Source organism: Numida meleagris, chromosome 2, assembly GCF_002078875.1.
Source record: "Numida meleagris isolate 19003 breed g44 Domestic line chromosome 2, NumMel1.0, whole genome shotgun sequence".
NCBI classification, from domain to species: Eukaryota; Metazoa; Chordata; class Aves; order Galliformes; family Numididae; genus Numida; species Numida meleagris.
Window position 1 is genome coordinate 59,565,950 of NC_034410.1, and position 17,444 is coordinate 59,583,393.

General features: G+C 46.0%; 1 protein-coding gene across 8 annotated transcripts in view; it reads right to left on the reverse strand.

Moving 5' to 3' along the window:
• ATXN1 (ataxin 1) overlaps positions 1-17,444 on the reverse strand; it is a 202,329-nt gene that overhangs the window by 161,275 nt on the left and 23,610 nt on the right. Inside the window, exon 3 of one of the 8 annotated variants that reach the window (XM_021387880.1) lies at positions 14,426-14,524. The exons of the other annotated variants lie outside the window; for them this stretch is intronic. The gene's annotated coding sequence lies outside the window, so the exon portion shown is untranslated. The remainder of the gene's footprint in view (positions 1-14,425; positions 14,525-17,444) is intronic. 8 annotated transcript variants of the gene reach the window in all.

Genomic DNA, 17,444 nt, shown 5'->3' on the forward strand with positions numbered 1-17,444 from the left:
CAAAATGCTGAGGAAGAAAAAATCTGCAATGAAAAGAAAAGGAAAAAATTCTGGAAGTAAGCAAGAGGCAACGTGAGAGGGAGGGAGCGCGCTGCAAACTTAATGTTTGTACAATTCTGACCGATTCGGGTTCTTCCCGTGCTCATCACCACACCATCTGTGCTTAAATAAAAATGGAAGGGTTCTCGATCACGTTTTCCTTCTTTGTGCAAATACCACTTTCACTTTCATATTTTTAAAGGACTATGCGAGTTGTTGATTCAGAAGTTCATCTGAAATAATGCTTATATAATACATACCGGATTGATTCACAATTTCTGTCCAGCAAACTTCTGAGGAATACCATCACTGCACTGGTAATAAAAATATATAACAGAAACTGTTGCTCACAATGCTTTTCTTCCACAATACGCAAGACACGTGTCAGCACTCACAACAGCAGCAGCAAAGATTTCAGTGCTTGCCACCCAAGGAGATGAGCAGGACTTTATGGTGTATGGTGAGGACTTCCCCCACTGATACCACATCCAGAGATGTAGACATTGCACCACAGAAAATTCAAATTTCCCTCGCAGACGAAGGAAGGGGAAGACACAAAATAGGTTCTGTTTGTAAGAGTTTTAAATTATCTAACATTACTAACTTAAAATTACCCATTGCCAATGAGTTTTTTGGGGTTGTTCGTATAGAGGCATTAAGAATCCAAAGCAGAAGCTGTTCCTGCCATTAGATTACGGCTGGTGATTTGCTCTTGACAAAATATAAGACAAATGAACATACGGCTAATACATACTGTGTTAATTATGCTGCGGTGCCATGTAGTAACCCTGATGGGAGTTCAAATGAATTGTGACAGAGAGAGACAGAAACGGTATTATATATAGCTTACACTCGTATTCCATCAAGATGGCAGCTATAGCACGGGAGCACTGTGCTGTGAGACTGAAACAATCTTACATTATGCTGTTAGATTAAATAGTGGAATGGAGTGAAGTTCAGAAAGGCAATTTCAGCGCTGTTCTGTAACTTCAATATAGCTCCCATTCCCTATTACCGACACCAGCTCGAGGAACAATGTCACTATTTACACTAAGCACACACTGGCCTTACAAATTCAACTTGTGAGCACAGAGCGCTGAGGATGTTGTAGGAAGCGCTGACACTTAAAGACAGCACACTGCCAAAACACAGCTTTAGTTTGGAGGATGAGGTCCAGACAGCCCTGGGCAGCTCACCGGGTGCAGATCCCATGGCTGAACACAGCATCTCCCATGGGAAACTGCTCTGGTTGGAGATGAGCTGCAGCCAATCCGAAACAGCTCACACTGACCAAGATAAGAGAACGCATGCTGAACATATACACAAGTTTACATATATACATATATAAGCTCCTTCAACAAAAACACACGTTTACAACATGCAGTTCTATTTTCTGATGTTGAGATTTTGTCGCCTCCTCCTCACGCTCCCTGCAAAAAAATCTCCACTCGCTTCCCTCAATCATTAATCATATCAGACTAATAAACATTCTGGCAATGACGCTGTTTAAACAGCCTTCTCTCCACCCAAAATCCACTGGCAAATATTTTTGCATACAAGACGACCATCCCACAGCCCTGCCTTTGAACTTAATCTAACGGAGCTCTGCAAGCCAGCACAGCGAAGAGCTGCTCTTTGGGAGGGGGAGTGCAGGAATGAAATGAGAGAGGGGCCTTTAAGATGAAATAAAAATAGACTCCCTTGATCCTACCATGACATGGCCCAGACATTCTCCCTGTGGGGGAAGAAAATGTTTCTTACTGCAGTGATAGTTTTTGTAACGTTTTCTTCTCTTTTATTTTTCTTTTTTTTTTTTTTCCCTGTGCAACTCTGCTTCCTGAAGAATGCTTTATATAAAAGACGAGACACTTGGCAACCCAGCTCTGCTGCTTTGTGAAATTCTTTTGGCAATGGCCCTATGTGCCTACTGCACTAAGCACATTGTTTATTTATTTATTTGTTTAGGGAGAAGTCAAAGGGAGCAAGCCATAGAAGTAACATGTGGCATGAAAAGCAGAGATGAGATGGGCAGGGAGGGGCTGGAGCCTCTGCTTTGGGAAAACCTCATCATCCAAGGGGAGATGATTCCAACCTCAAAGTGTTGCTGCTGCTCTGGGGCACGTGCAGTGATTCCTGGATCCCAAGGCATTTAGCAAACATCAATTAATTAATTAATTAAGCCTCAATTCCACAACAAAGCCCGGTACCATTACACATCTATTTTGCATATGGGTAAAGCGAGCTGCACAGTAAACCTAAGCCGCGCTGATCTCACACCATGCCCCAAGGCAGGAGGCACGCTGTCTGGTTCCGGCAACCTCCCTCCCTCCCTCTCACCTCGGGTGAAACTGGAAAATGGAGAAGTCTCCCCGTGGCACCCTCTTCCAAGGGCACACGACTCCTGGGGGAGGGACCTCCACCGATAACATCAATCTCCCCCAAACCACGCAGCACGGCTAGAACGTACCTCAGCACCTTGTTGGCAATGAGTCAGGGTCAGGCCCTATATATGACCCAGGGCCGTGCTCTAGCAGAGGCAGCAGCACAAGCACCAAAGGGTTGAGGACTCAAAAAAGAGACCCCCCATTTCCTACTCGTACCACCACGCATGGCGCATGGAACATATTCATGCTTACAGGAAAACAAGATGCTTCTCAGAAACAATGGAATATTTTGCTTACAACCACAATTAGCCCCGTTTATTTACAGCAGGGACCAAAAAAGCTTGGCAAGACACCCCAGGGGACACCCAGCAACAGCAATTCACAGAACCATCAAACTTTCAAGCTGAACAGGAAGGAGAGATGGGAAAGGGAGAGGACACAGCCTACCTACCCAGAGACAGAAGCAAGCAGCCAACTCCAGCACTGCAGAAGAACAAAGTTCTGCACTTACTGCATCTCCTAATATTTCCAGGCCAGACTGCAAGCAGCAACAGGCCCAAGCCATCTAAGCCACTGCTCAGCACACACAGCACCACGGAAATGCTGAAGCAGGGTCTGGTCCCTTCCAGAGGACACTACTACACCTCTGATAACACAGCCTGCTGTAGAGGGGGTACAGAAAGACCTTTTCCTCTACCTCAGAAGGCTGAGGCAGGCAAGGACAGCCTGTCTTGGAAAAATTTCAAGCAGTTTGGTCTGAAAGAATGCTACAGCACTCTCGTCATTTGTTTGGGCCACTGATAAAAAAGAAGTTTGATTTTGTTCTTAGAAAACTGACACAGCAATCTAAATCTGTCAAGTCTCTTGCAAGAAGAATAGGATTAAGAACTTCAGTCATCCCCCCCGCCTTGCTTCTTCTAGAACTTTTTCCTGGGATTTCCAACCTTCATTTCTAGGCCAGTTTCAATGTGATAAAGGTAGTTATCTCAACAGCAATGCACAAGCCCAATTCTACAAGATTTATTCAAGGCAAAGTGATTTTAATCAGACTGCCAGTTGTAACAGAAGTTCAATGTGACCAAGGGCTCAGGACAGTGAAAAGCAGAACTCAACACGCAGGCTAACCACAGAGCAAGCCTCGCCAATCATCTGCCCTCAGTGAAGCCCACACTCAGCTTCTCTGAAAAGGATTTAGGGATCTCAGTACTGGAAAGGGTCAAAGGGACAAAATCTCCACAAAGTCGTCCCTGGCAAAATTCCACTCACCTGAAGGAAAGAAATGCCAAGACTCCACAACTCACAACCGTAAAATAGCACTTCGAGTGGGGGTTTCAATCCCAGTACACCAATTTACAGGTTATCCACAGGGAATGCACACCTTGGGCTAAGAGCTGATTCGGGAAGTGCAGACCAAGAGCAAGCAAGGGAAACAGCTCGAGTTGTCTGAAACTGTGATCTAATTAGCCCAACACAGGCAAATCTGAAGTCAAAAGGTTTTGGTTCTGCGTGCATACACTAGGTATTAAGATATGAAAGATACACATGTTGTCTCAAGGCAAAATTTTACGCCAAACTATTAATAAATACATTTTTTCTTTAAATATTGACTTTTTTTTTTCAAGTAATTATTCTCTACCTAACACATCTGCAAAGGCAACTAAGGGGAATTAAGGTATTTTAGGTTGGGTCTGGCCATCTCAATAGCCTCAAGTGGACAGCACTGACGTGACATGAAAGACAAAATTCCACAGCTTAAAATTCAGTTGCCAGTAGTTTACTTGCAGGGGAGGATGAGATTGTGACAGAGAGACAAGATTTGAGGGCAAAGGGTAGGACAGGACTGCACAGATGAGAAGGACAAGACTGGGTTGTTTTTGGCTTGGCGCTTGTCAAGTGAAAAAATAAGCATGAGTCATACTAAAGGTAACTCAAAGTGTGATGTGACTGCAGGGGAGAGCTGAGCAGACCACACTGCGTGAGTCAGCAGCACAGATAAAAAGGGTGATAAGAAGCAGCAGATGGGACATGTCTTTACTAAAACAGCCCTGCAGGACACAGGCCTCCTCTGCTCTAATGAAACGTCCGTGCCAAGCTGCCACGCACTGGCGCATACACTTGAGATCCCATGAATCAAAGCAGCCTGCACACCGAAGTTAGGAAAGCAGCAGGCACACAGGTGCAGACAGATCCACGTGCAAAAAGGCACAGAAAAGCAAAGCAACACACACACACACACACAAACCCGAGTGAGTGCCCTGGGACAGCCCCAGCCTGGCTCAGACAGCAGGGTGGGGAGGAAGGGAAGGAGGGAAGGAAGCTGTCAGCGAGATCGTGGCATTCAGGCTGGCTGGTGGCCAGCTCTTCTGCTGCTGCCGCTCACACTGCCTTCCCAACGCTTTATGCCTCACTGGCCAGGAGGCAGCCACAGCAGCATGCCTCGTCTACATCTCGAGAAGCTCCCAGGCTTAAAGCTCCATCTCTCTGTACTGGATTGCAAACCCTGCTTTGCTGCAAGAGCAGAGCATTTAACCCCGAGAGACCAGGCATCACTTCCTTGGGTAGAAGAAGCCATGCGATCATAGCCAACCTCACATCACGTGCAAAAATGCAACTTGCCACCCTGACCACAAATTGCAATGGCGGTTCTTCGCTTTGAGCCCCGTCACAAAAGACAAGGGCCTTCTGTCAGCAGCTCACAGGAGGACAGAGTCAGCAGGAAAAGCTGACGGCACCTTTCATCTTGCTTCTCGGCTGAGGTAAATTTATACCCTGCCTGCAAGGAGTAAAATGGAAAGTAAAAGGCTCTATTTTTAGGCACAGGATCCTGCTTCACCAGGTTCATCTAATTTCTAAGAAACAAACCTTGGCAAAAGGTACATATATGAGGGTGATGAGAGATGACTTGCTCCATATTCTTTTAGCGCAGCTCGTAGCATGAGTAGCGTGAATCTAAGCAAATCTGCTTCAGTCACATACATGTGGCAGCTGCTTCTATCTGGGAGAGCCCCTACGTTCTGGCAAAATAGATTATCAGTATTTCATTTTTCCAGTCTGTCCTGACAAAATCAGCACGTTGTACTCAAGTATTTCAGTGGAGTCAGAAGGTGTATCTATTCCCTCCAACCCTGAAACATTCCTATTTATAGGTGTCAGAAGTTGGCAGGTACATCGAGGAGGAGCAGCTGCCGAGCCTCACACACTCCACAGCAACAGCTCTGTTGTAACAGATTAACAGGCAGAGAGAGAGAGACAGGAAAGAGCTGCACTTTCCTTCTTTACACACGTCTCTGCTTTCAGATGCAGCCTCACAGAGGCAATGACAGTCACGGGGTGTCTAAAGCCAGGCCGGACAAGCGCTGAGGCCTGCCCACCCCAGCCATGGCAGGGTCCAGCTCTGCATCGTGGCCACATGCTTTTCTAGGCCGAGCGTACCCATGTCAAGGAGGAGGCCGAGGAATTGCTCTCCTAAGGACATGGCAAGTATCAGCGAAGGGGGAGGGCGGTCAGCGTGTAAGAGAAACGGCGAAGTTAGTTTTCATTTCCTGTTGGTTTTAATCTCGTCAAGAGGCTTTGCTAGCTGCTACTTCCATTTTCTGGCCTGCCTGCTGAGGACTCACTCCCTGTGCCCAATGGTTGCAGGCCCCTGCTCAGTGCAGCCCTGGTGCCCACAGACCCACGCCTCGCTGGGAACCAGGCTGCAGCTCAAATCCCTGCACTGTCCCACCTCACAGCTGGACAAACGAGCACATGTCAGAGCTTCCACTGCTTACTAGAGAGAAATGCACCGAGTGCGTGGAAGCAGACGTGCGACTTTTCTTCCACAGTCTCAAATCCTTCTGTTACTCCTTGAGGGGTCTGGCCATCCAAAAACAACTCTGTGCCCATCTTGCCACTGGTTTTTGCACTCAGTGGGCTCTTTGATTTTCCTGGACCTCCGGATGCACTTCTGTGCTCTCTGCAGGTGATCCCTGAAACATGCTGCAACTTTTGCACATGGACACAGAGTGCTTGCTCACCTGATGGGAATGAATGACAAACTGTGATCACAGCTCGGGCGCAGGCTCAGCATGGTCCAGATAAGTGCTGCACCTGTGTAACTCCTCAGAACAAATTAATGACAATTACTGATAGCTCTGCAAAAAGGGTTCGTATGTCTCTCGGCCACAGTGCAGTGGTAATATAAGCATTTATGTGCATTGGCTTTCAAAAGCAGCCATCAAATCACTCAGCCATCCAACTCAAGATGCGAGACACAGCCTGGCGAGGGTGACACCCTGCAACAAAGGTGGCTGAGGACAGACGGGCGTCGAGCTAGGAGAGCAGAAGTCAAAGGTACAAGCGACAGAGCACAGGGTTCGTATTGCTTAAACAGCACAGTATGTGCCAGGAGCAGTAATTCCTACCCTGGGTGAACTGTGATCAGGAGCAACACTAGAGCCATGTGCAGCAGAGGAAGTCATGTCTAAAAGACATGGAAGAAGGGAAATCACCCAATCCTCAGCCTGAGCACTCCTCTGAAGATTTATCTCAGCACCGCATCCTTAATTCCTTTCCTAGTTTCCAAGAACTGCCAGTTCATGCACCCTGTGAAGGACAACACTGAGCCCGCCTTGTATCTTTGCATTCAGCTGATCTTTGCAGAGCTCTCTGAGAAGAAAAGCACCAGACTCCGGCAGTGATCAGTGTTATCTCACATGATCCACACGTGTCTGTGAACTTGCTGCCCTCCATGGGACCCACAGCCATCTATCTCTGCAGTCCTGAAGAGACGGGGGTGAAAAGCAGTAAGCCGCATTCTGCTGGCCTTTTTCCAGGAGAGACTATGTAGCTGCTGCACATCAGAAGACAAAATGTGTAACTTCATTTCTAAGATCTCTAGGTAGTGCTCAGTCTCATTTGCTGGTTCACAACTAGATAAACTTGAAATACAAAGACACTTTCACGAGATCCAAGAACACAACTGGGAACTGGAAATGAATCACTTCCTCAGATTAAGAAAGGGAGGCTTGAAGGGTACCCCCGAAGACCCACACTTCAGCAGGTTCATGCTTCAAAGTGCATCCATCCCACACAAAAGCTCTTCTCCCTGCCAGCCTGGTTTCCCAGCACAGCATGGAGGAGCAGGCCAGGATGAGAGCACAGAGCAGCAGGAGCCTCATGCCCTACTAGGAGGAATGGGTGCTAGCTAACATATTTTACACTCGTCCCTATATGGACGCACAAGCATGTGCACATGGTAGGTAGGGTTTGTTTTTTAAAAACACATTTATAAGTGTAAAAACTAACCCAGGCATTTTAACATCAGGTTGTGACAATCCATACTACATTCAAATGCTGCATCTATTGAAACCATTCAAATTCTCTTGGCAGCAACATTCAGGAAATTAGGCGCTTGCTGCTGAAGTCTTGAAGAAAAGTGGACCTGGGAACTGACAAAAGCTATTGCCTACACTTGTTAAACCAGGCCCAACCAACATCCTACATCAGCTTTCAGTAGCTGCAGCCTTTCTTCTGCAAGGCCATTGAGAGTATCTATCTCCTTTACTTCTGTGTGTTCAACAGGCTGAGCTTAACACTTAGCTCAAGGAACAGAAAGTTGTAGAAGAAAACAGGAGCTTAAATAACAAAAGCAGTGAGCAAGAGTTCAGGATCTACGATTCACAAAACTCTTCTCAGATACTGTCATTATCAAAAAAAAAAGTTTGATTTAATGACTATACTTAGTTGCAGTAACTTAATTTTAATGTGAAACAAGTTTGTTTGTTTTTTCTTTTCCTCCTATTTCCCAGATCCTAATTTAAGGAAGCATTTGGTTATGTGACAAATGTTTCATAATCTCCCTTTTGTGAGTTTTCACTGCAAGTCTGTTTTCATTTGTATGCAGCTTGATATAAGTCATATACAAAAATATAATCTATTAAACAGCGAACAGAAAATGCATAGTGATTATAATAAGAAGTTGAAAACTCAGAAGCCCTCCCAGAAATACATGTTGGGCTTTACTAATGGTGAAACGTGCAGAAATTGTTGTCTAAGATGAAAAAAGACACACAAAATTACCAGAAGTACTGAAAGCATTCTTTTCCTTAAATACAATGCCTAAAAAGAGTAAATGCAAATCATGATTTAGAAGCTGACTGTTTTAGTAAAGGTTTCCTGCTTGCTGATTTTAGTCACGATTGAAATCAGCGATTTAAATCCCCCTGAATAACCCTTCCCAGCAGGAGCAGTGCTGATTCATTTCTCATGAGATGGGACACTAAAGATCATGAAGAAGAATGTTAGTTTACTGATGCATGGCAGATACACTGGCACAGAGACAAACGCTCGATGGTATTTCAGATTTTAAAAAGGCGAGAGGCTAAAATACATGCACGTACGTGCACGTGTGAATGCACGCCCTCATTCTGTTATCACGCTAGATCAGAACACAGATCTGAGCAGCAGCAGACCAGAAGAAGGAAGATTTTGCACAGCTCTCAAGTGCTTGGGGCAGTTCTTCCAGATACAGAAACACGAGGACTGCCGCCACAGCAGCGAGTTTCTCAGAGTAAGCACAGCACCACGTGGATGGAGCCGCATGGCCGCGGACACCAACGTGGTGATGTCTGACCGCTTTTGGGTTAGCGTGGATCCTGCCAGGATTACAATAAGCCTTGCTAAATCCATGCTGGGCATACAGTAACTCTGTGCTGTCCTCCGTCAGTGCTGCTAGTCCCGGGGTGATAGTGACAAAATAGCCCTCGGGGCTGTAAAGCTGGGAACAGCGCTGAGAACCAGACTCAAACTGCCTGGTCCTGCCTTCTCAGGAGTCTCACGAAACCACGGGATGGCTGAAGCTGCAAGAGTCCTCTGCTCCCACTCAGCCCCAGCCCTGCCCAAGCAGGGCCACCTGGAGCAGGGTGCCCAGGGCCATGGCCAGGCAGCTTCTGGAGGTCTCCAAGGAGGAGACCCCACAGCCTCTGGGCAGCTGTACCAGTGCTCCATCACCTGCACAGCACAGAACTGCTGTCTGGTGTCAAGGCACTCCTACAGGTGTCCTGTAGTACCTCTGCCACTCAGATTGCTCTCACCAGCACAGATCTCCTCCTCCTCACTCAGCCCAGCAACCTGCGGGCTAGGGAGAACATCACCATTTTTCAGAAAGAAAAAAAAAACAACATATTTTTCATCCATAGCAGAAACTCAGTTAGAAGGCATCAAGGGACCAGCAGAAACTGGCAAAGTCACAGAGGTGATCCTCCACTGAAAATGAAAGGAGGAGTGGATGCACAGGGAAACCACCAGACGGTCCTTAAGTCATACCATGCCTCAGAGCATCTCCTCCATCCCAGTGCCACCCCTGAACACCAAGTGCATGGGGAGATGCATTCCCAGTGGCTGCAGGAGCTGCCAAAGCCTTTTCTCTCTTCAGCAGCAAAGGGCGAGTTTGAGGTTTGTTCTTCAAATGCTGCCTCATGCACTTGTAACAAGGCAAGGGAGAACAACTCATATGTAGATAGCAATAAGGTAATTAAAGCCTAATTCCGCTCAGCCTGCTCCCCAACTCCGCGTCAAACAAATACACAAGCGCGTAAGCATCTAGCTTGAAAATACAGCGTCATGCTCCAGCGTAAAAGCACTGTGCCTCACGGAGTGCTGCTGGCTTTACTACGGCCACACTATGCATTAGCGGGTACTGATTGCGTTTGCACAATATTTCAGCGAGCAGAGCCAAGCAACATCACTTCCTCTATTTCTGTATACGAGCGATATATTTACAGGAACAGCCTTTTGAAACGTTCCAGTAAAATTAGCTTACTCACAGAATTTTTTTTCAACTAGAACAGAGAGCAGAAGGATAATATCATCATCACTTCTTGTGCATAAATCAGCTGCCTATTTACCACCAATGTGTTGCAATAATGAATTGCCACTATCTTTTGAGTTATTTGTTGTTACTGCAGTTTACCTAAGTTCAGAGGATCACACACACACAAAAAATGTTATTCATGATTCCCTAGGAAACGACCTTCAGAGGCATGTATTCCACCTCCTTCCCCAAGGCAGTGCCCAAAATACTCCTGGAGGAGGTTTGTCTGTATTATAAAAACCTCCAGTGACGAAGCTTCCACAGCTTTCTCAAAGGCAAATGACTGCAGCACCAAAACACCCTTACTGCTTGAGAGCTTTCTTAAATGTTTACCTACAGCTTGCCACCTTCAGATTAAGGCCATTTCCTCTCATCCTAGCCCCGGCAGTTCAGTCTATCCCCTTCCTCCCTCCCTGCAGCAGCCGTCCACATATTTGCACGCTGCTCTCACGTCTCTTATTGGCCTTCTTCCTTGTAGACTAAACAATCCCAATTCTTTCATCTTCCTTCCCAGGTGGTGTTTCCCAAACCTTTGATCGCTTTCACTGCCTTCTCTCTGGACGCCATCCAGCTGGCTCCTCACAGCGCCGTACCCTAAGCCACTTCCAACACCAAGCGGATGGGGTATTTCAGATATATTCTCTACCTATCCCAGAACGATACTTGTTTTGGGGGGGAGCTCACTCTGCTATCCCTTCACTCACAGCCACGCTGTCCTGCAAGCACAGATCAGGTTTGGGAGCAGCCGAGCTGGGCTCTTTCCCATCCCAAGGCAGGGATGCCAGCAGCAGGGTGGGAGCCCAGGAATGCAGGGGAGGGAGGGTAAAGCCACCAGCTAGACACGGCCCTGGCAGCACAGCTCCTGGGGGATAGGAGAGCAGGACACGCCGCAGGCTGCTTTCTTCTGGTGGTCTGGGAGCCAGCTGTGATTTTTAACACCCTATTCATCTAAACCAGGCCAATCTGCCCGCAGCACAGCCCAAATCCAGCTGACAGGCCTTCTGCTGCAGGACCACTGTTGAGTCAGCCATTCCCTATCCCGTGCCATGCATGGGCACTCCCACACCTGCAAACTGTGCTTATGGGTTTGTACCCTGCAATTTTTCCCCTCGAAATCATTCCTCCAGTTCGTCAAGGCCACTTCAAACTTCAGTCTTGCCCTCCTAGGAGCATGCACCCCTCTCCACACTTCTTATCCTATGTAAATTTAATAACTGCTCTCACTGCTCCAACAGCCATTTCAATAATGAAAACAATGAGTATTACCACAGCCAGGACAGATCCCTCGGGAATCTCACTCATGCCAGACTTGCAATTTAACAGCAAACCATGAACAACCACTCTGAATAGCGCCTGGTAAAATTCTCTGCACCCACACAACAACCTGCCTGACTGAGCCCCCAGCCTGCTCAAAAGAGCGCCGCGTTAGACAGAACCCAAAGTGCTCCACTAAAGGCAGAATAATCTCATTTTGGTCAGACAGAGAAGATCAATTAAACTGACGCAGGCACCGTTGGAAAATCTGCGCTAGTAGTTATATAAAATACAAAGCATGCTGATAATAAGAGGAAAAGGGGCACTGATAACCACGCTTTAGGATGGCAGGAGGAGCTTCAGCTGAGCCTGACTTTTTGCTTCCAGCAAGAGAGAGGCTTCGAAGTAGTGAACTGAGACCCAATATAAAAACGACAGGAATTTTGCACCTATCGTTGACCACTGCTGACTTATCAGTAAAAGAAGATTCAATAACAGAGGTGGCTTTTTTTTTTCCCCTTAAACATTTTCTTAGCTCTTCCAGCTGTTTTTCAGATTGCATTCCTTACCTCTCCCTGACAACCTACCCTGCTCACGGACCAGAAAAACACTGCGCGGCAGAGACCACAACTCCCAGAGCCCAGACTGATGGTTTCATCGACCACTGAAAGAATCCCCAGAACCAGAACAAGTGGCCAGCAGCTGGTGCCAGAAAGAAGGAGAAAGGGTAAGTTCCATGGAAAGTGAAAGGTGAGGCAGCTTTCCAGTGCTGACTCCCTCTGCTTGCCAAAATAGCAATGCCCGGCCCACGCCTCGCTCTGACTTCAGCGGAAGATGCGCTTGTTTCCCAGGAGAGCTTCCTCTTGCAACGCAGATGTGCTGTACTGAGGCAATCGCCTTCCATTGCGTAACGCAACCCGGAATTAAACATTATATCCTATTTAGTATATTTCTAAAATGTAAACCAGAAGTTATAGCCAAGCTCCACGACGCTGCCAAGAATGCGAATGCCATGATTTTAGCGGGGAAGAACACATCCTCTCTCCTCCCACAGCTAGCTCTCAGTCGCAGTTTTGCCGAACTCTTTTGTAGTTGTCGGTAAATTATCAAGTCACACATCTCTATCGCTTTCATCTTCATCTTAGGCGACTGGGGGTACCCCCAGCTCAGGACCTCGTGCTGCCCCCCACAGCCCATCTGGGAAGAACCTAGCAGGTGGCTGCACCAAGGTACATGGAGCTGAGGCCACACAGTGCTATTCTTCAGAAGAACACAGGTTTTTTCTAAAATATATCATGCGTAGATCGGTTTTCCACAGTGGAAAACTCACCAAGGGAATACTGTTTGCTCGTACCAGCAACGTATCCCAAAATTACAGTAATTCACAACTTCATTTCCATTGACAAAAGAAATAATATCATTCTCTTCTGACAAATATCGGTACACAGAAAAAGTAATGAATAAAATGTCTATAAACAGGTATCAAATAAAGCAACTATCAATCACTGCAACCAAGTTTTAATTAAATCATACGTTAAGTAGAAGAACAATGAAGTAAAAACAAGCCACATAAGCTGAAATCAAAATAAAAATCTGTCAGTCACTCCAAAGCAGGAAAAGCACGAGTCAGAGAATTAAAATACCACAACCTGTTAACTGAACGGTCATGTAATTGCTACTTGTCAAACTCCAAATGCCCTAAATGAAGCCAAACGTAGGGATTTGGCAAAGTATTTAAGCCTGTGCCGAAGCACATCTGTATTTTAAAAATGTTTTTAATGTGACAGAGAGCTTAAAACTCTGGGAGAGTCCACATACACCTCTACAATTATTTATTTCTAAGAGAGAGAGAGAAAACACTCAGAAAGCTATCTGCACTGTCCACATTTTGGTATTACAAATCAAGTCAGCATTTAGCCTAAGTTGAATACACATTTGTGGAGACGCATTAGAAAGAACTCCAAGGATTAGTTCTAACACAAAAGGCAGAGGGAGTTGCCTGCCGTCATCCTGCCAGTTTGCAGAATGGAAGAGCTAGCAAATGAGGCATGAAAAGATGTGAGAAAAGAAACTCATACCTGCGAAAAACGCAGCAGTTATCAGGTGTGCAAGAACATTATAGTAAGTGGCATCAGGTCCAATCGAAGAATTGCTGGCCAGCCAGAAGTCCTTTCAGCCTCATGTGGAAATACTTCACATCCTAAAAGCTGGTTACACTTATAAGCTGTTCTAATTTAATGTTATAAATTAAATTTGAATATGCAGCACTTTATTTCTCAAGGCCCTGGCCTTCGCTTTGGAGCCTTCCCTAAAGCTTTTGCTACATCAAGGAAACATTCTCCTGTCTCCATTTCTGTTACTACAAAGGATACAGTTGTCTGGCTTTTCAATTCCCGACACTGATGGGCTAAGTGAAATCAAACATAGGCATCTACTGCTACAGGGAGGGCCCAGAAGCTCCCCTCTAAGGCGCTGGAAACCTCTCACTGACGGCAGCAGGCAGCCTTCAGAGCACAGTGAGTTACGGTGCAGTGAAGGAGGCACGGCACCTACTCAAGTGTGTGGGTGCACGCACACACACGTGCAGGGAAAGTGAAGGAAAAGGCACACACAAACTACGTGATAATTCTCTGAATACGGCAACCCAACCTCGGACAGTGCAGATGGACAGTCACGTTATAAAAACACAGAGTCAATTCAATACCAGCACATCTAGCAAGGTGGTCTGACAGGTTTCTCAGGGCAAAGGCTGCCTCTCTGGGGGACAGGGAGAGCTGCAGGGGGCAGGAGGAGCTCTGCACCAGCCTGGAGCTGCCTTAAAAGTCACACTAATTAATTCGATAGACAAAATTCAACAACAAATAAAGAGGGAAAAAGAACAAAAGGCTTAACTTACTGAGTAAGATACCTCTTTAAGAGGTTTCCCCACTTTCCCTGCTGTAAAGCACTTCTGAAAAACTCAGCCACTGAGCTACTGCTTTTCTTGACCTTTTCACTGAAAGAGAGCAGAGTAAAAACAGGAAAGAGCTAAAATGATATGCAATAAAGATGCTTCACGCTAGGAAAGTCTTTTGAGTCACGGTTGCAAATTCAGTCTGTGTAAGATCTGCCAATACAATGGTTGTTAAAGACTATCTATTAGCAGCACCGGCAGTCAAAACGAGTGTATTGTGTCTCAGTTGTTGCTGCACTACAATGCACACTATATCACGCTGCTCCGCAGTATTTCCTTCTGTTGCTGGCTTTCTGCACCCAAAAACCCACTTCCATTAATTTATAATAGCCTGAGTCCCACGGAGATTAGCTCTTCTGATTGCCCTTTTCTTAACAATAATGCAAATAAATATGGAAATAAATCTATTGTCTGAGGAACCCTTCCACTAATTTCATTCTTTGATAGTTTGACTGATTTACTGTAGCTAGGAATCAAGAGTAAAGTGGATCACAGCTTAATATAGTGTGTGGTTAATCTTCCCTTTGCAAAATGCTGGTACACTATGGCCCAAATACCAGAGATTTATTTGATGTGTACATGCTTTCAAGCATTAGTAAACAAGTTGCAGCCCATTATGAAAGAAGAGCAGATCCAAACAGCAGTGAAGCGCTTTCCGTGTGCCAGATTGACAGAGGCAGTGGAATATACTTACATTTCTATGTGTAATAACTTTTTAATTTTGGAGACCATCTCAACAAGAAATACTGTTTGTTTGTTGTTTTTATTTTTTAATATGACTAAAATACACCTGAGATCACATGCAATATGCTGCAGTTTTTCTACTTAGTAAAAAAAATATGATCCTGTGCTCAGGCACTGGCAGTAGAGGACAGCACCTAATTCCTTACCTCTCACCCACATGCGTGATTTTCTGCAGTTCTCCTAGTGTTTATACTACACTCTTTGACACCCCTCATAGGCTGCAACTGGACAGCATCAGGCACTTGCTGTCTTGGCCTTGATTTTATCTTCTGTGCTAAACACTACCTTGAAATGACTCAAGAACACTTGCATCTGCTTTTTCCCCATAACAGATGAAGAAGCTGTGCCCGGCAGGGAGAAAACAGCGGGTCAGGGGAGAAGGACTTTCAGCCAACTGAAAAATCTCAGCCACAGAGGGGATCCAGAAAACCTACAGAGTGAGAGTAGGCTCCTTAGCCAAAGTCTCAAAATTGGGCGGCAACCAGCAAATGGACATAGAAGTATACACCTATAAAAGCGGTGCTGTGAGAACAAACACACGACTGTAAGAATCCAGAATACCACAAGAAAGTAGCACAGCAAAAAGAGAGGATGCCAGTGTCTCAGATAAGCAGTTATGGCAATGTTTACTTAAACTGTTCTGCTGAGTTGTTCCCATTTCAAACAGCAAACTTTGATTTAAGGAAGAGACTTGCAGTACTGCCTTCATTTTTTTTCCCTTCAAAGCACCAAAGTACTTCCTTCTTCAAAACCAAATGAACCAAGTTTGCATCCAAACCCTGTCGGACCCAAAAATCTCAAATCTCAACTCTATTAAAAGCAACAGTTAGTCCAGCCAAACACTCCAACGGTGTATTTAATAGCCTATAATATTTATAATGCCCTACTGATTCGGACTGCTGGCCAAGTACAGCCACCCCAGGGCAGTGAACACTACAGGGAAGGCACATGAAGACATGAAGGTCTTCCCTGGCTCTGCAACCTCTGTTCTGACCAGAGCACCATGGGCTCACCCACTGCAGGGCGCAGTTCCTTCTCTGCAGGAGAAAGCCTGAAGTAAGCAGACAAAGTAAAAGTTAATGCTGGGCCAAGCTTGTAAGCACGGAGCTACTCTTTCAAAGTAAGTTCTGCACTTTTATGTGTATGTTTTATTGTCTGATTTTATCAGATTCTCTGCTTCTCCTAGCCTACTGCTTCCCTCATTTCACTAAAGGTTCTTCCCATTCATTCCTACTTTACATCCATCATGCTGGAAGACTTCTCAGACCACTCCCCCAGTTTAACTGCCAATAAACTCAATGGAAAAGCTCCTTTGACCCCAGTGGGAATGAGAGTGGGCATTTGCCCCGAGCAAGGGTACAAGCATCCTTCACATCCAGCAGTACTTTCCTCTGGCTGATCTAATGGGTGCTTGGGAAAAACATTTTGATGCGGATTGCATGCTTGCTGATCTTTACATTGGAAAATGCGGTTCATGCTGTCTCCTGACAAAAGCCACAGCACATGTTCTTCTATATAAGGTGCTCATGCAGGAAATTAAAAATATCTTTTCTAGTAAGCCATGCAAAGCAGAAACAGCCTCCTGGTACTATTACAAGCTAAAATTGTGCTAATTATAGAGTTCGCCATGAACTCCAGTAAGGTTCTACGAGTCCTGTGTGCCCCTAGAATGAAGAACATTGCTTAAGCGAGGCCCTGGGGGGCACCTCTCTGCCACCACGCGTGGGCAGGACCCCCAAAAGCATCGGAGGAAGGCAGCCAGGAGCAGCAGCTCTTCTACCTGCTGCTCCTCCTCAATTGCCCTGCATCACTGCTGCTGAGGGCAAGGGGAAGGAGCCACACCTTGCTCCACTTCTCTCCAGGCACTCCAGACCATGTAGCCAGCACTGACAGCACTCCTGCAGTCCTGGTGATGGTCATTTATTGGTCCAACATGAACTCGGCAATGGCTGAAAGCCCTACCTGCAAACTCTCCATCCCCATCAGAGAAAGGCCTTACTCTGCTACGTTGCACAATGCCATTCTGCACCTCAAGCCTGCTACTGAAGAGCATTTTCCAGTGACTTGCCAGTCCGACATTTCCAGTTATTACGCAAAACTCTGCAGCTCATTACACATTATCATGCCAGTGGGTTGCTGTGAATTTGTGGTGAAACAAGAGAGGATGCACATTCTACTACAACAAACCTTCAAGACTTCTGTTGTGGGCCCATCTACA